Genomic DNA, 19,972 nt, shown 5'->3' with positions numbered 1-19,972 from the left:
GGGGGGGGGGGGGTGAAATCAGGGAGCAAGGGTGTGGAGAGGGGTCGGGGCAGTCAGGGGATAGGGAGCAGGGGGGGGTTGGATGGGTCTGGGGTTCCGGGGGAGGGGAGGCTGTCAGGGGGCAGGAGTGTGGAGAGGGGTTGGGGCAGTCAGGGGACAGGGAGCGGGGGGATTGGATGGGCCGGGGTTTCTGGGGGGGACTGTCAGGGGGTGTGGATAGGAGTCAGGGCAATCTGGGGACAATTAGGGGGTGAGGTCCTAGCGGGGCAGTTAGGGTCGGGGGGGCGGTCTCAGGGACAAGTAGAAGGGAGGCTTAGATAGGGGGTAGGGTCCCAGGAGGGGCGGTTAGGGGCTGAGGTCCCAGAGGGGGCAATCAGGGGACAAGGAGCGGGGGAGGGGTTGGATGGTTAGGGGTTCTGGGGGGGGGCAGTCAGGGGCCGGGAAGTGGGAGGGAGTGGATAGGGCTACCCCACCCATGGAGTGTCCTCTTTTTTGAAAGTTCAAATATGGTAACCCTACCTATTACCCCCCTCCCCAGTCCCGATTTTTCACACTTGCTGTCTGGTCACCCTACTTCCCCTTATAATTGCAAGGGCAGCAATGCCCTCTTCATCCACAGATGGATCAGATCTGTGGTGAAATCCTTTGGATCTCACGATACCAGCCTCAACTTCCACCACAGCACAATGCCTCCTAGCCAATTACTCTGTGTAGCTCATAAGTTTCTCTCTTTCACCAACAGAAGTTGGTCCAATAAAATATATTATCTCACCCATCTTGTCTGTCTTTTACCATCTCAGGTAGTTCAAATGTGTGAAGGGGGAAGAAATGTAATATAATGTTGACAAGGTCTCTACAGCTCTGAGAGCAGATAGTGCTGCAAACAGCAGCCTAGCCCTGGCATATACCCCAAACTGCTTATCCTTGACCCCTGCAATGCAACTGAACAGAGGTTTCCCTGTGATTGTGACTGGCGAGGATGCCCCTAATTCCCTCTATTTGCATGCCTCCACCACTCCATTTGTGTCTACTTTGCACCCTTTATAATGGAAGAGGAGGAAGTGATCCTTTATATTTCAAAAGCATAAAAACAGAGTACAAATAATTGGCAACATTTCTTGGAAGTTTTTCCAATGATGACCTGATTATAATGGAGCGTGAGGGCTTACTCTTGTTTTAAAACAAAATTAAAACGGGAATAACAAAACTTTATGCAACAGGAAAGTTACTAAGCAGTAGTTAACCAGCATTTCAAGCACAATCAAAAGGAGACAAAATAGATATTACTGACTTTTACATCTGATGTTCTGCCTTTAATCTGAACCTAATTTTAAAAATTCATCCTTCATTCCCATTTGTCTCATCAATAAATGTAATCCAATGTTACAAATATTCCATTTCTGTTGCCCTTCCCAGGTTGAACACCAGCCTCTGTGGTAAAACTAAGAGAAGGCTGGTTGTTATTGCTTTTGTTTAAAGAATACTGTAATGGCATCCTATTTGTTACTTTTCGACCCGCCGCAGCAATTTGTAATGTAATGGTTCAGGGTTATTTTGCCAGGGATTGTGTATCATATGCTGTATATCGCCCAATAAGCAGCTATTATTAAACACATATAAAAAGTAAAATGAAACAGTCAAAGCATTTCAATTTTGTTTAAAAAAAAAAATCAACCAAATCTTTTAACTAATTTCCTTTATTCCAGTCTCTGTCAGTTACTAGAGGATCTTTTGAAAGATAAAACCCTGCCTTGAAATTCTTAAAATGAGTCAGTTTAAGTGTTAGCTCAGCTCCCAGGTTCTCTTACAAACACACTAAGGGGTGAAGAAAAGAATAGCATAACCTATGAAAATACATCCTCTGTCTCTGCTGCTTGTAGCTTAGTTACTGGAGGTGAAATCCTGATCCCACTATGTCGATGGCAAAACTCCCATTGACTTTAGGGAAGCCAGGATTTCACCCTGGAAGTGCTCAGACATGGCACACAATACAATTAACCACTCCTGGACCCCTGTTTCACCCTTCTGGCAAATACTCAGGAATTGTTTTTGTTTTTCAAGCTGATCAGCCAGGAAAAATATAACCTTGCAACATCTGGCTGTGGCCAGACTTTTAAACAGAAGACAAAAACCAAGTTAGACAAGAAATAGAAACTGATACACTGGGAGGGGGAAAAGAGAAGGAAAAGAGTATAACAGAAACATTTGGTTCACAATTTAGGAGTTGATCGTGGACACTCAGTGTGAGGAGTCATCTGCCTCCCTCTTAGCTGGTTGGGTTAGAACATCCTCCAGAATTATGGGGGGAAAGGCCCAACTATGTGTTAGTAAATCGCTGGATTTCAGCATAAGGTGTTGGTGCCCATGACAGCAACATTGATCAGGATGGTGAATATACTGCTTCCAGAACACTCAAGTAAATTCTCAAGTGTCCAACACACTGATAGCTGGAAAATTGTTTTGATGGGACAAGGTTATCTATGGACAGTTCCCCTCCTTGTGAGAAGAGAGTCTGTTCTGTTGCTATTAATAATCAAACTAAAAGTCTTGAAGACCCCTTGTCAATATTTTGTGCAGTCCAGACAAACTCAGTAGCCACCATTTCTTTGACTTCCTTCCATACTCCCTTTTAACAACTTCACATAATACACATCTTATCAAAGCTTTTCCTGACATCTTTCACACACTTTGGACAATGTGTGTGTCAGTTAAGGGAAGGGGATTACCCCAAGATTGCCTGCTACAAAACGTGAATTAATGTAGCATTTCTCAGGAGTGTGAAATACAGTCTCAGGGTTACTAATTTACCAGGTAACATTAGGAAAGTCTTAACAACAGTAAATTCCTACTAGTATATTAACATATTGAACTGGAATGCAGTATAGGCAACAAAAGACTCAAAGAAACAATTTGAAATCCATAAATGCACCAGCTTTCCATCCCAAATTAATCTATTTCTTCTTTTATGGGAACATCTGCTGAGGGAAAGAGGATTTGGCCTTTCAGAGTGGTTCTTTTAGTCAGTGCAAACACTTCTAACTTGGCACACGCTGGCATAATATTGACTAGTGATTGCCTTACAAATAGAAATGGAAAGGGAACGAAAAATGAAATAACTTGTGATTATGGAGCAATTTATTTAATTACAGTAATGGAAAATTAGCTATTTGTGATATTTCAATTCCAATACTGAAGAGGTATACAGAGAAAAAAAAAGTGGGGCAGATTTTCACCCCATGTAAATACTACATTTACACTGAGCTATTGAAAGCTGAAATATTATTATTTTACATATAAAGTTGTTCAGGTGTGATTTTCCAACACTTGTAGTTAGTTTGGAAATAATAGACACTTTCACAAAAAGTGATAAAGAAAGAAATATTTAAGATGGTGCAGTTTAAATTTTAATTTATTTTCAAATCAACATCATCAGTAAGCTAGAAGTCTTCCTGAATTACTAATCAAGAAGCAGTAATAGCTTACAATTTCATTCTTTTCATCCATAATAAAGTGATACAAAACACTAACGCCAATCATATATTTATTTCCTTTGTGACGCGTTTTATTTATGCTAATGAAAGTTACACACCAAGCACATGTCAAGAGGATAATACACCCCAATTAACCAACCACAGCTCTTACCTCTTCATTTTTAAAGCAATCCACACAGCATGCATCTTTTTTTTTAAAAGTTCCTTGCCCTGGCAGATGGGAAGATTATAGTCTGGTCACATTTTGAAGACAATTGATGTAGTGATGTCTGCCTGAGTCTGCAGACAGCCTGAAACAATAAATATGTCAGAGGGGGGTGAACTGCCCCAACTCATTTCAGCAGGTTAACCATGAAGTCTATTAATGGACAAATTAAATTTCAACTTTGAAATTTCACTCAGATGAAAGCATACAAAGAGAACATTTATGAAGAGCCCAATCTTCCTTTGGCATCTTAAATGGATGGGACTTGTGAAAATAACATTTTTTTTTTCAGTTTGACTTCTAGGCCTGCAAGATTAAATCATATGACTGTCCCCTTGATGTGATCTGAGCAGCTACATGTTGTGCAGTGCAAAGCAGACAGAGCAGACTTCTTTCATTAGAAAGGCATGCAGAGTGTTCCTGAACTCTTTTGCACCCTCTTGTCAGTGGTACAAAGAAATCAAATTTTGCAACAACTACTCATTTAAGAAGAGGAAAAAGCCAATTAGTTGGGAAGTAATCTTGTCTAGGCAAAACTATTAAAGAGTTTTACAGAAAGTCTGCGCAAAATCTGTATTTCTTACAATTAGCAATCAGTATACTTGACAAATACTCCATGAGATAGGAACTGTTTAGTTAGAAAACAAGTACATTTTTGATTTCAGAAATATTGCTACTGTGCAGCAACTTATAAAGATGAAATTTGGAGTAGGAAGAGGAGGAAGAAGAGGGAGGACCTATCACAATGATCCAAGTTCCTTTCATGCTTGTTCTCAATCCTCTGAGGCAAAACACTCATCTCCATTTAGAAAGAAATGCTTTTGCTGTAAAACAAATTGAGATGTTTGCCTAATCAGAGCAAGTCTACACTTATAATACTGCAGCCACTACTTCTCCCATCAGTGTAGTTATTCCACCTCCATGAGAGGTGGCAGCTGTCAATGGAAGAAGCCCTCCCGTCAACATAGCACTATTTACACGGGGGGGTTCGCTCAGGGGTGTGGATTTCACACCCCTGAGTGACTTAGTTACACCGATGTATGTTTATAGTGTAGACCTGGCCTAAGAGTATGGAAAAAGATCCTGTGAATTACCTCTAACATCTCAAAAAGGCAGTGGTATAAGGACATCGTAATCCATACAATGAGGGTAAATTTAAAGACACAGCTATCAGACTGTTGCCTATGTCCCGTAATAATTATCTTTGGTTTAAAGTCTATGTCCCTGTTAAAAGGGCTAAAAATAGTGCTACAACTAGGGACAAAGATGTTCTAAACGTAAACAGTTTATAAATTGGTGTTATTTCATATCAGCTCTGCACCTTCAGCATAGGCACTTATACACAATGGAATGTTAGTGCCATTCAGAAACTCCATGTGAACTGCAGGACACCATCCTTAGGCTAGGTCTACACTGGGGGGGGGGGGGTCGATTTAAGATACGCAAATTCAGCTACGCAAATAGTGTAGCTGAATTCAACGTATCCGACCTGACTTACCCTGCTGTGAGGATGGCGGCAAATCAACTGCTGCGGCTCCCCCATCGATGGCACTTACTCCTACCTGGGCTGGTGGAGTACGTGCATCGATTCGGGGATCGACTGTCGCGTCCCGACGAGACGCGATAATTCGATCCCCAAGAGATCGATTTCTGCCCGCTGATCCAGGAGGGTAGTGAAGACAAGCCCTTAGTTTGCTTAATTACTCCTGAAAGAGGGGAGATATTGATTATGTTATTCCTTTCTCTGCCTAAAGTACCATCAGATTACTTTCTGGACAATTTCCAGGAATTTAAACTCCCCATTATGACCAAATATGTATTTTCTTAGGGTGGAACTGGAGTTAGGACAATGCGAAGTGCTTCTAAATATCCTAAACTTAAATGATAAACAATGAACTACAAGTATGTCTACACTGCGATTAAAAACCTGTGGCTGGTTCATGCCAGCTGACTCGGGCTCCTGGTACTCAGCCTAAGGTCCTGTTTAAATGCAGTGTAGACATTCAGGTCTGGGCTGGAGCACAGGCTCTAGCACCCTGCAAGGCATCTACACCACAATTAAACAGTCTCTTAGCCTGAGCCTGAATCAGCGGTCATAAGCCAGCTGCGGGTGTCTAACTGCAGTGTAGACATACCTTAAGAGACCTGTCACAGTTTCTTCCCAGAAGTGTACAGCAGCAATGCCTGGAGTGGCCTGTGTAGAACTGGCTGACAGACTGTTTTTTGTGACATAGTCTAACCCCACAAGAAAGGAAATTGAAGTTTCAAATTCACAGAATGCCTAACAACCTCAACTTTTTGGTCAGACTTCCAGCTTGTCATAACTAGATTAGGGACATATAAACATCATTTGTAAAGAGTGGTCAGCTAGTCTCTGCATGCAGTAAGCAGAAGAAAAGTATGGTTTGTGGTTTTTGTCTATGTCACATCTGAGACATATTAAATCCACAACTCAAACCCAATTTGGTTAGATTAAATTACCAATGTAAAACCAGTCAGAGAAATGATAGTGTGTGTGTGCATGCATGAAAAGTCCTGAAAACCTTCCCTCCACCTCACCTTCATCCACACATAATATAAAATCCAACACTACATTGTGGGCAAATGTCTGTCTTACTGTGGACAGGTGCGTTGTTTTCTCATCCAAGTGTTGCTCTCTTGAAAGTTTTGAATGAATGAGTCTGAGCTTTCAATTGGGCCGATCACTATTCTGATTCTAACCCATTTCTAGGTAACAGGTTAAATGGCATGATACAGTGACCTTATGACTGTCATGGGGCAAATATTAATCCTAGTGAATAAAGGGATATTTTCAAAAGCACATGGGGCAGTTTGGTATGCAACTCCCATTAAAAACTGATGGGAGTTGGGAACCTAACTTCCATTTATGCTTCTTAAAATCTCCTCCTAATTCACTGTGACATTCTGTTTAGCCATGAGATTAAATATGTGGAATAACTGTTCTCAAAGATCATACTACGCTTTGGAGCCAAAGGTAAATGCGGGGAATTAAAAGTGGGATTATATCAATGTGTCTATACCTCCAGGAAAATTATATTTATTTATGTATATTACAGAGGAGAAATTATTAAAGATGGATTGATGCTGAGGCTCACATATGAAAGCAAAGGCTGTTTTTATTTAATCTTAAATTTGAATTATTTGACTATCGAATAATCCCGTTAATCTTTTAGATTTTTACCTTTTTTTTTTTTTAAAAAACAACAAAATTAGGCCCAATTCTGTCCTCACTGACATTGGTGCAACTCATATATATATATATATATATATATATATATATATATATATATATGTCCTTGTCTCTGAAGGTATGATTTGGACCTTGCTTTTTGTGAAACTTTATACTGGCAGCTGCAAGAGACTAAGCATATTATCTTGTGCTATGATTGGGTCAGATGTCACCAGTTTACCAGGGTCAGACCTGGTCAGTATCTGAATGGGAGATCTCTAAAAAAAAAAAAAACCTCAGATGCTACAGGAGGGAGTGTTAGTGGTTCAGTAGGTAGCTCTTCTTTTTAAGTAAACACAAACAATACTCCAGTGTAATGTTTGAAGGGCACTATGCTGCTTGCAAGGCCAGCTCCAGGCACCAGCTCAGCAAGCAGGTGCTTGGGGCGGCCAAGGGGAAGGGGCGGCACGTCGGGCTCTTCAGCGGCGGGTCCCTCAGTCCCTCTTGGAGGGAAGGACCTGCCGCTGAATTGCCACCGAAGAAGAAAGCGGCACGGTGGAGCTGCCGCCGAATTGCCATCGATTGCAGCTTTTTTTTTGCTGCTTGGGGCGGCAAAAACCCTGGAGTCGGCCCTGGAGCCGGCCCTGGCTACTTGAGTGCAGCCTTTCAGACAAAATGTCATTAGTCACAAAGTGGTTTAACTCCATGCTAGTGATAAACTTTTATATATATGAAAGTAAGTGTGTGTGTGTATGTGCATGTGCGTAAAATGCCTCTGTTTTGTTTCCAACTCCGGTAGTTATATTCTGCTTATTTAAGTCCGATCGCATTATAACTGGTTACAGTTTTTTGTCAAGGTCCAAATTTCTTGGTCAAGGTATAGTCAAGGTTCAGACTCCAGAAAAAATAATAATAATGGTAATAAATAAATAAAAAGATTTTGGGGTCCATTCAAAAGCGTCCGGCAGTTCAGATTTGGCCTGTACTGTGCCTATTGACTACCCCAAACCTTTATGTTGCTGTGGGCTGTTCCACAGTTGCCATGTTTTACCAAACAGTGACAAAGGCATTCTGTTTAGCCACAGCACATACATAAAGGCAACGCATGCTTCACTGTCAGTGCACCTCATTCCCGACCTGAAGGACTCACGTTTACGAATGTGAGGATAATTTTCTTGTGAGGGTTCTTCAATGTGGACACAAATACCCATTATGAATTGGACTGAGACCACCAATTGGTTTCTCATAGGCTCATTTTTAAATTCTTTAGACATAACTACTTTTAACCTGTCTTGTCAAACCTCACTAATTCATTTATGGGTGCTGATGTTTCCTGATAGCACAGAACAGCCGCAGTTCCATTCTACAGGTTGGAGGAGGATAGTGGGAACAGATTCAGGAGACTGCATGCTGTGCAATCTAGTTCTCTAGGGTTTTATGCACTACTGGATACAGAGGTTTTTATGGGAGTGGATCCACTGCTACATGACTGGATTCAGGACCGGGGGTGGTAATGCTGCAGAGCCTACAGTGCTAAGTCTGAAGCACACCTCTACCCCGATATAACGCGACCCGATATAACATGAATTCGGATATAACGCGGTAAAGCAGTGCTCCGGGGGGGGCGGGGCTGCGCACTCCGGCGGATCAAAGCAAGTTCGATATAACACGGTTTCACCTATAAAGCAGTACGATTTTTTGGCTCCCGAGGACAGCATTATATTGGGGGTAGAGGTGTAGTAACAATAGAATTCATCAACTGCTGCTTGTGGTCCGGGAAGCAGAAAAGGTGGCTTCCCTCCCCACTGCCATTCCAGAAGATATCCCTGTGCATTTCCCCTGGCTGGGTGGTGGAACCAAAATTTGTCCCATAACATAGCACTGGCTTAAACACAACCAGTTAGTTGTGCCGCATTACTGCTTACGAGAGAATGTCCAACTTCAGTTCCTCAACTACAAAGAAAATTAGGTAAAAGTGGGAGCAAAGGAAAGAACCACATTTCCAAAGGTTACAGAAAGGACTGATTTCTAAACTGCTAACGACAGCATATGGCATCACCAGTCAACTACTTTCCAAGTGTCACTCATTTTGAGTGACAGTCACTCTTTCCCCTGCTGTCACTCACAAGAAAGGCTGCAGCAGTGAGCAAGCTTCCCCTTCAGTTCCTTCTCCCTGCTACTAGAACCTACCAAGCAGGCATCCAAGGCTTCCTCCCCTACCACTTCCACTTCTCCTTCGTGTTTCTGGTGGCTCCCTCATACCCATTCTGCTCGTCAGTGCAACCCAGTGTGGCAGCAAATGGGGAGCAACAGACTGGCAGCACTGCTGCTTTCTGGCCTGGACCAGAAGCATTTTCCACCCGCAGAAGACAGTCATGGTGTGAGAGAGGACCACAACGTTATAGAGAAATTCAGAGACCAAAGGACTGCAGTGAAGGATGAAGAAACAGGGCCAATAGAGGAAGAAGACCAGTGGCATGGCAGGGAAGGGAAATGGCCAGATGGTGGACAAAGAGAGAACCAACCTAAAAAATAGAAGGGAGATTGGAACTGAGAGAGAGAAAGGGAGGAAATGAGACACTGAAGGGATAAATTAGGGAATAATGGTCTTGTACTCATGCACAGGACTGAGAGTTCATTCCCAGCACAACCCCTGTTGTGTGACCTTGATCACATTACCTCTTACTGCTTTAGTTTACACCTCTATAAAGTGAAGATAATACTGATGAAGGCTAGAGATAGGTAAGTGCACATTAAGGACTTGGCTACCCTTGCGAGTTAGAGCACATTAAAGCAGCCCCGGGCGCCCTAACTCATGACGTGTCCACACTGGCAAGGCACGCAGAGCGCCCCAGACTACACGGCTGGAGCATTCCTGGTAATCCACCTCGACAAGAAGCATAACGTTTGCTGTGCCCCCAATGGAGCACCGCTGTGCCAGTGTGGATGCCCTGGTCTATTAATGCGCTCTGATCGGCCTTCAGAAGTGTCCCACAATGCCTATTCTAGCCACTCTGGTCATCACTTTGAACTCTACTGCCCTGCCCTTAGGTGACCAACCGTCAGACCCACCCTTTAAATTCTCTGGGAATTTTGAAAATCCCCTTCTTGTTTGCTCTGCCAGGCGTGGAGTGCTCTCAGCAAATCTTTCCAGGTGATCATGCTGCTGTCTCCGAGGGCTGATTTAACTCACAGCGCTCTACATCTGCAAGTGTAGCCATACCCTAAGTGAGAGGGCTAATTCAAACACTTCAGTACAAACATTCTGGGTTCTGTTCAGGGAACACATTTTCATTTCATAATCAAACACCTTCTCCCACCCTGTACCCTCCCGAATACAATTGCTCTCAGAGGTCAAAAGTGGCCTGTAGGCCATAGTCTGGTCACCACTGAGATCGGGGAAAATGGGGACAATAAAAAAAGGTTACTCAAGAAGCTACTTACGGCTTGGCATCTGTGCAGAGAAAATCTGAAAGAGCTATCCTTTCTTTATGTTTTTACATTTTCTTTCCTGACATATCTAGCAACTAAGTCTCCTAATTTGGTAGCAAGCTTCTCATTGTGTTTGTTTCTTTGATTACAATCCAAACAAACTGCTGTCATGCAAGGAACTGTGTCATAGCACAGTAGAGCCACCATCTGCATATTTCTGAGACGATGAAACCTGCATCCCAGATGTCTTCTATGTGTGTACTGTAAGAGAAGATTACACAAGCAGAAAAAGGCAAAGGATTAGGGGTTGGCCAGCAAACAAGAATTTTGTTTCATGAAAAAAAATTGAGGTTTTGAAATTTGTTTTTGTTCTGCACTGAAACAAAAACAAGGCCTTTTGACAATTTTCATGAAAAAAACATGAGAGGGAGAGAAACCCCAGATTCAGAGCAGGGACTTGATCCTGGGTCCTCCACACCATACATGAGTGCCCTAACTATCAAGTTATTATTTATTTTTGCTTTCTCTGCTTTTGAACAGAAATTCCATCCTTAACCTATGAACCCTTCCCAACTAAAGTTTCATTGACACAGACATGTTTCCACAAAATTGTTTTAGTTTCAATGAATTGGCATTTTCTGATGGAAAAACCTTCAATCAAAAAATTCTTGACCAGTCTACAAAGGATAGTCTCTTTGGATTCACAGTCACAATGCACACACAGTAAGTGCAGTTGGCATCAATATCAGGATGTGGGTTGATTTCAGGCCACGGCACTGATTACTAGAGGGAAAAAACACACACACACACACACACACACACACACACACACACACACACACACACACACCTTCTTTTAGCTGTGAAGATCCTCTACACAGATATTGAGAAGTGACTGAAGAGAATCTTATTACCCCATGGATGGAAATACAGAAATTCCAAAGAACTCAAGACGAACCAAAGGAAAATGGCATCCAAAGAGATAAAAAGTTCCAGCTGCCTGTTGACCACATGAGAAATCCAGAACAGCTCCCAAGCTGCAAAAACAACTGTTCAAAGGAGTGTGCCAAGCATCCAGATGCTGCTGCTGGCAGAGCAAACATATCTTCCACAGTCTGATAGCATATGGACCTGGGGGTAGATATCCAAGAGCTTAAGTGTAAGGGAATAAGTGGCAGCTCATCACCCAATTTGTATCCTTTCCTATAAATATGTGTTTAGAAATTATTTTTAAAGCTTTAAATTCTTTTGGAAATGGCAATTTTTAAATATTAAAATAAAAAGATGTTTGAACTCATGGTTTCATGGCAATTGATAAAGATCTGCATAGCAGACATTAACAGGGCCAGTGCCTGCAAAACCTCACTTGTGCCAGCAGGCCCACTGAAGTGAGCTGATCCTTTTAAAAAATAAATTATTCTGATGTGCTGGTGGCCCAGGAATGAGATTTCCCTTTGTCCTTTCTGACTGGTGGAGCCTTCAATGCCTTGAGAGAGGAACTCAAAAACAAGATCCCATCCCACTGTTAGTTATGAGCTTTGCACCCATCTGCCTTCAGTCTAAACAGTTTTCTACGCTCTGCCTGTTCCCAATACCCTCCCTTCCATAAGTCACAGCAGGCCCTGCTCTAGAAGGGAGCTGGTACAATTTAAGCAGAGTAATGCCATGAAGTATCAAGAGAGAGAAGGAACTCATAATGCAATTATGTATTAATTAAATAACCAAAGATTGCTAAGAACTTTAGAGACATTTAATATGACAAGTCTCCACCCCAAAGGGATCAGATTTTCTCCTCTGGGGCAACGCATTATGAGGTGCAATGGAATCATACTAGCAGATGGTTTCACTTAGCTATGCATAGCTATAATTGATAATTGGTAATAATTGATTGAGTTGAGTTGGAGCATCATTCAGAGGCAGGAACTAAGGTTTGAGAGAGTTTCTGGAGGGAAAATCCTAGGAATAGCCAAGTGTGGGGCGGAAGTTCAGGCTAAGGTTTATATTTTCATATCTCTTATTTGAATTGCAGTACCAGTAAAGCCAAATCTCAGGACAGATATTGTAGCAGGAAGGTCCAGTGACCAGCTTGCCTAGTGGTCAAATCATGGCCATACAGTATCTGCCAACCTTGTCATCCCAGAGGGGGCCTCTGCTGTGGCCTCAATCATCCCCATGTGCTCTGACTGTTCCTTCAGAGGTTTGTCATTAAAAGGGAGAAGCGGGCAACACAAGTTAAGAAGAACCAGACCCAGCCACTCCACTAGGTCCCAACCCTAGTAGTTTGTAAAAACATCCAGCCCAGTTATCCCCTGAATCACTTCCTATCTCTCTGGATCGCCTCAATTTGGGGCACGGTCAGGGCCAGTGCTACCATTTAGGCAAACTAGGCGGTTGCCTAGGGCGCCAAGATTTGGGGGTGCCAAAAAATGGTGCCCCCCAATTTTTTTTTTTTACAGAGTTCCTACGCCCCCTCCCCGATCGCACGGTCGCCGCTCCACTTCTCCTGCCTCCCAGGCTTGCAGCGCCAATCAGCTGTTTGGTGCCACAAGCCTGGGAGGAGAATTAGAGCGGGGGCGGTGTGCTCGGGGAGGAGGCGGAGCAGAGGTCACCTGGGGTGGGGAGCTGCCACACGGCTCCCCGAACTAGGGTGGTGGGGAGCTGCCTTGGGGGTGCCTCAGGGCAGGGGGAGGAGCTGCCGCAGGGCTCCCCATCCCAGCTCACCTCTGTTACGCCCCTTCCCCGAGCATGCTGTTGCTGCTTCACTTCTCCCGCCTCCCAGGCTTGCGGCACCAATCAGCTGTTTGGCGCCGCAAGCCTGGGAGGAGAGGATAATTAGAGCGGGGGCGGCGTGCTCGGGGAGGAGGCAGAGCAGAGGTAAGCTAGGGTGAGGAGCTGCCACACGGCTCCCCGGGGTGGGGAAGCTGCTGCGGGGGAGGGGTGCCTCAGGGCAGGAGGGGGAGCTGCCGTGGGGGGGGCTCAGGGCAGAGGTGGGGGTGGGGAGCTGCTGCAGGGCTGGGGGGGTCGCGCACGTTTTGCCTAGGGCGCGAAACTTCCTTGCACCAGCCCTGGGCACGGTCGCTGACTTAGCAGACTCTCCTTGGTCTTGTAGTGTCCTGCTCAATCAATCTCTTCTAGGGCTTTCAGCTCATAAAGAGTGGAGACGAGGAATCTAAGTCCCTGCTGCTTGAGCAGCCTTCACAAAGCTGTTGTCCTGACAGCTCTTAGCATCAGCCTTGCTTCCTAGTGCTACATGCAGCTCATTCCTCCCTTTTCCTGGGCTGTCAATGTCTTTTTAAACTGTTCCTTCACTGACAACATGCCTTGCACCTGTTGAGGGGCAGGGCCTCCCCAGCCAAGTACTTCTCTACTCCCAGCCATGGTTTAGTGTGGGGCCTGTAGACCCCATCACAGCTATATTTGGACTATACACAAGAGTGTCTAACTGTATTTAGAGCAGGATGGGCACTCCTTCTGCTTACACCACACAGAAAGGGATACAACAGTGTATTTTTCTTTGTAAACTCCTCATCTGCCCACTAATCCCTCACTGCGATTTATTCTTAAAACATTCCAGATCCCCAAGCAGCTTCCAACAGCCCCTTTTAAAATCAACCCATGTCAGAGAAAGATTTCCTCCTCTGCTCCTTCACAAAAGAAAAAAAAAATTACACCTGGTGAAGGCGCAGGATAGATTAGACTCAGCCCTAGGACACTAACAGCTTTTCTATAAATAAATATGTAACAAAATTAAAGTATGACATCTGGCAGCTTTGCCAGATTAGAAGTTAGAAGCAGGAGCTTTTTATTCCACAGGAAAAAAAAAAAAAGATTTCCAACTTCAAAATGAGGCTGAACAATCTAGCCTGGGAAGGGCTCAAGATATTGGTCCTTCAAAATAACTGTTTCAGATGTTTTCATGGCTTTCACTGAGCCCTTAGTGGACTCATAGGATCAAAGCTACCTGGTGCTACCTGGAAAGATATGAAAAATAGTCCCAATAGGATTTTAAAATTCTCTAAGATAGTCCTAAAAATAGTTTGTGACCTATGGGAAACATACATTTTATAATCATTCTTATGCTAGACATTGTAAATGAGAGTAAGTCATTCATGTCCTTTACCCATAAGCCATTCAGCTATCTCAAGGTAATGCTGCTAAAATCTTTCACCATGCCATCTTGTGTTTCATTTTTTCCCTCTCACACTCACGCTCAAGATACACAGACAAAGGAGTTTTAAAAATAAGCTAAATCAGGGGTAGGCAACCTATTGCACGCGTGCCGAAGGCGGCACGCGAGCTGATTTTCAGTGGCACTCACACTGCCCGGGTCCCGGTCCGGGGGGCTCTACATGTTAATTTAATTTTAAATGAAGCTTCTTAAACATTTTAAAAACCTTATTCACTTTACATACAACCATAGTTTAGTTATATATTATAGACTTATAGAAAGAGACCTTCTAAAAATGTTAACATGTACTACTGGCACGCGAAACCTTAAATTAGAGTGAATAAATGAAGACTCGGCACACCACTTCTGAAAGGTTGCCAACCCCTGGGCTAAATGAAGGAAATAAGATGAAACAGGAAATGGGTTTTCTGTAACTTTCAATAATAGAAACAAATATGCTAACATCTAAGCAGGGTCCAGAGCAAAAAAATAAAAGAGGGTCAGAGAAGCCTAAAATTAAAAAATATATGTATTTTTATTTTTAAATTCAATGGTATACAAGAGATTCAGATTCCATCTAGGGGTCAAGACTTAAATGAGGTGTCAGGGGAGGGCCCATGAAACTTCTAAAGCCCAATGAGGGTGAAGGGTGGGTATTAATGCAAATTAAAAGCATACAGTATAATCTCTGGAGTACAAAGAGCATACCAAAGATTTCTGAATGAACCCTACTCTCAGTAAGAAATATCTACAGAAACAGACCAGAGACAATTAGAAGTTTTGATGAACTGGTATATGTCTGTATATGTTTATATCAATCATCATCAGTCTGCAAACTCCATTCTGTTTTGTGAACACCATTTTGATTGTAAACTGCCATGTGCTCTTTACTTTTGTACTGTAACTTTTATCTTGGGTTAGGACATCTAGGAGATGTTAGGATAAATCCTTATACCTAGCAGAGGATCTAACAATGGGAAAGCCATCAAGAATCCTCAGTCTTGAGCAGGGATCGGCAACATTTGGCCTGTGGTCCACCAGGGTAAGCCCCCTGACAGGCCGGGATGGTTTGTTTACTTGCCGCGTCCGCAGGTTTGGCCGATCACGGCTCCCACTGGCCGCGGTTCGCCTCTCCAGGCCAATGGGGGCTGCGAGAAGTGGCGTGGGACAAGGGATGTGCGTTGCCGATCCCTGGTCTTGAGGATCCTTCATTCAAAAGGGTCCACCCTAGAACAATAGTCCAGTGGAAATATTTTTCCCAGTTTAGATCCCCAGATAGGAGGCTGGACTTAAGCAATGATTACCTGACAGGGGATTCTGAATCTACTTGGAGGGTCACCTAACTGAAGGGCCAGAACTCTATTTAAAGAATGGACCTTATGAGCGAAAGTGCTCTCTCTCCAGTCAGCCATTGGTGGCCAACAGGAAGACTGAGCAGGAGGACTCTGAAAGGACACAAACCAAAACTCAAAAGCATTGGAGTGGTGAGGACACTAGAGGGAGGGGTTTTGCATGCACATTTGTTATTTTTCCCTATAGTTCTAACTCTTGTGCTTTGTCTATGAGTAAAGTGTGTCTGGTTGAGAAGTTACTTTTGCATAATCTCTGTGTTCCCTTGTTTAACTGCCATACGGCCCCCAAAGGATTAAACAGTAAACCAGAGATGTGGGCAGGGTGTGCTTAAACTATTGGAGGCTTAGGGCAGCTGGACCAGGGGGTCCCATATCCCAGGAGAAAATGTGTTGTCCAAGAGAATGTCAAAGAGGCGGACTAAGACAGTATCTGGATGGAGTTCAGACCCAGTAGGCTTAAAGGCACATGGGATCCAACAGTTGAGTCCATTGCAGCAACCTAGTGTCCAACCATAAGGGGAGCTCAACCAGGGCTGTAACAGAAGTAAAAATGATTTTGAAATGTCTTAATATTCCAGATACAGTCACAATTATTCATGAGTGTATGCTTTTTGGCTGGAATCCTGGTTGTCATATATGACATGAGGAAGATAATTTCAATGAGCACAAGTTCATCATCATATCTTAAACCCTTCTGCAAACATAGGCTCAATAATTATACATATGTTCCTAATCAGATGATAGGAAAATGTATATAAAAAGTGAATCACTAAAACACACAGATGTCCTGAGCCTCTTCCAATAAATAAGCAGTATGATGATGTTTCCAAGATTTTGACTCTACGTTTTTTTAGTCCTATGTTCTGCTACAAGTACCCATTTGCTACATGTTAAATTATATCACCTCATGTTATATCATCCAACATGTTAGATAAGTAAATTTTGTTCACATCAGTACATCTGCTTTCAGTTCAGAGGCTGAAAGTCCAGTCTGATGTTTTGGCAGACAAAAATGGAGCCAATCCCAGGACAAGTAGGTGATTTTTCTCAATTCACATTACTTCACAATGGTAGCATTCTCTACCCGTGTGTTTCTGTTCAATACCTATGATACCATTCAAAGTTTGAACAAAAGAAAACAGAATGAAGATATTACCTGATACTATTTATTTTTACAATTAAGGCAGTACTTGTTTAATTTCAAGGGCCAAATGGGTTTGAACAGGATAGGCAATTGGGAGTATGGTGTTTATTAATCAGTTTGCTGATAATACTGGCTTAAAAGTCATATGAGCTTTACTGTTTAAATATTTAAGCCAAATGTGTTATTTTTAACAGTGAGTCTTCTGATTACATTTTGATATGTTTCACCACCAAATTTTCAAAATTTGTTTTCTATATTGCACCTGTTAAGTACTCACAGGAGCAAATCAGTAATTATGTATGAAAACTGCACATGAAGTGCAATTTGCATTTGCAATTAAATATTTCCATATGTACATTTATACTTTAGGGAGCAACACAGAGGTAGAGTTTTGAAAAAGATAAAGATTTCCAACTAAACTATGTAATTTTCACCACTTGAGAATCTGGTTCCATGTGTTCAAAGAAGACAGGACAAACTAACCTGTTAACAGTACATTTGCTATTAATACATTTTATTTTTGTGATTGAAAACGAGAATCACAAGTTGCTCTAAATCAACCACAAGTGGTTGGGCTAGACATAGGAATCACCTGGTGAAATTGTAGGTCTCTGCTCTGCAGGAGGTTAGTCTAGATGGCCATAAAGGTCTCTTCTGATCAAAAATTCTATTATTTTGTCATAGAACACAGATGAACTAGAAAAACACAGGGAAGATTTCATTGTGCATGTATGTCAGAAAATGATAAATGGCTTAAAAATTTGAAATACTTGCTACTGGAACAATAAAATGCTTGTTTTAAATGTTCACTTTAGTTTTCAATAGTCTCATAACAGCAGATCCCAGCCAGGACGGGTACTGGCATAAATCTGTTAATTTGTAAAATAGTTTATTTAGTGGTTAAGGACTTGATGTCTCCATTGTGCTTTTAGTATGTACTGTTGACATGGATTGTAAAAATAAAGTTATTTTCTTTGGCTATAAACTCTTTGTATGATGAAGACCAAGCTACAGATAATGTGGCAGCTGAATTTCCTGTCATTACTACCTCAGTGTTAAATACCCAAAAGGATGTGGTAAAACACAAATGAAAATGGTCAGATATTTTAAATGAATGAACTAAACTGGAAGAAGAGGGGAGGCAAGGGAGACAGGATTCCAGCATAGGCACTGTTTTCACCACACATTCTGGCAGAAACCACTGGTTCCATATTCCAGTAGTCCCTGTAGGAACTGCCCCAATTACTTTCAAATAGCCACAAATACTGCCTGCCCCTTACATTTGTTGTTCTCATTACAAGACCAGCTATTCAGAAAGCCTATCTACTGCAGTCCAAAATACAGCTTTATTAAAATCCACACTCTTAGGAGAAAATGTTGCTTCCTAAGGGATACATAGCCACAGAGCTCACAAAGGTTTAACACATTAGCAGAGAAACTATCAGACCTGTTGAATTCCAGCAGGTCAGCTGTTCATTAAAAATGGCTCTTGCTGGTGATATTCTTAGAGATAGTGGAACAGAAAATAGCGTACCCCTCTCCATTCCCCCACAGAAGAACTCTTGACTGAAGTAAGAACGCCATCACCTGTTACTGGATTACCAATGGTCTGAGATGAGAGTAGTCCATTTCATTGGAGAGAGGCAGCCCAAGTGCTACTGGAGTGTTGAACAGACAGAAACTATACACCAGAAAGATCAACGGGGGGAGCTTCAAAAAAATTCAGATTTAAGATGGGGATGATCTGCAAACCAGAAAATAATCCAGTTTGCTATCTCATAGCTGTTAGCTCTGCAATGCCAGCACAAAAGTAAAAGCTAGCAGAGATTTGTTTTCATATCTAATGTCAGCAGATATCCGTGTGAATACAGACATAGGGACCAGATTTGCTGAGTAAGAAGATGTCATCTTCATAGTCTTTTTTGGAATCACCCTCTAAAAATCCTTTGTTCTCACTACTTTTGCTTTCTCCTCCTGCCCTTCTCAACTCCAGCATTATTGTAGAGCCCAGTATTCTCAGCAAACCTAGAGTTAAATATTAATACATTACCCTATGTGACATTATCTCATTAAAATGTGACCATGCAAACCATTGTTGCTACCACTGTTATATAATTGCAATGGATCTTATACCAAGTATGACACATGGCCAGAAAGGGTTAAGCAGCTTGCAGGCTAAAAAACCCAAAGCCAACCTTTAGAGACATGTTAGAAGAGTATGCGAATGGTAATTAGGGCCATTCCATGCTAGATAGGCTAGAACTTTTAAATGCAAACCTATGTTGTTAGAAATTAAAGGTGATACTAATTGTAGGTGTTTACTTATATCTTGTATGTTACCATGTAAACAGACAGTTCCTGTCTGTCACTATAGCTATTGATTCAGAGATCAAAAGGGAATATTAACATTTAGATGAATCTGGGGTGAAATAATGTCGTTGTCTATATGTCACTTTAAAGTTTGTGATAGGCTGCCTAACGGATAAATTGCCTTATGTAAAACTGGGTAGCTAATTACCGATGATGCTTAGGCAATAGGTCCTCTTCAAAGTATCCATGACTGCCTATTGTTCGCCTAAGGACTCCGAACTGTATAAAGCAACAGAGGGTCCTGTGGCACCTTTGAGACTAACAGAAGTATTGGGAGCATAAGCTTTCGTGGGTAAGAACCTCACTTCAGTGTAGAGAGCTTCTACATCCATGGTGGCTAGGATGGTGTTTTCTGGGAGGTCACCAATGCATTGTAGTTTCCTCAGGAAATCTGTGGTGTCACGGAGATAGCTGGGAGTGCTGGTGGCGTAGGGTCTGAGTAGGGAGTCCACATATCCAGACAGTCCTTCAGTGAGAGTGCCAATGCCCGAGATGATGGGGCGTCCAGGATTTCCAGGTTTGTGGATCTTAGGTAGTAGATAGAATAACCCCGGTCGGGGCTCTAAGGGTATGTTGATTTGTTCCTGTGTTAGTGTAGGGAGTGTCCTGAGTAGATGGTG

At 42.5% G+C, this 19,972-nt stretch overlaps 1 protein-coding gene across 1 annotated transcript in view; it reads right to left on the bottom strand.

The window, feature by feature from the left end:
- ARHGAP6 (Rho GTPase activating protein 6) overlaps positions 1-19,972 on the bottom strand; it is a 475,738-nt gene that overhangs the window by 405,733 nt on the left and 50,033 nt on the right. The gene's annotated exons all lie outside the window — the stretch shown is intronic.

This window comes from Trachemys scripta, chromosome 1, assembly GCF_013100865.1.
Source record: "Trachemys scripta elegans isolate TJP31775 chromosome 1, CAS_Tse_1.0, whole genome shotgun sequence".
Lineage (NCBI taxonomy): Eukaryota > Metazoa > Chordata > Testudines > Emydidae > Trachemys > Trachemys scripta.
The sequence above is the reverse complement of the archived record's forward strand: the minus strand, read 5'-3'. Positions and strand labels throughout refer to the sequence as shown.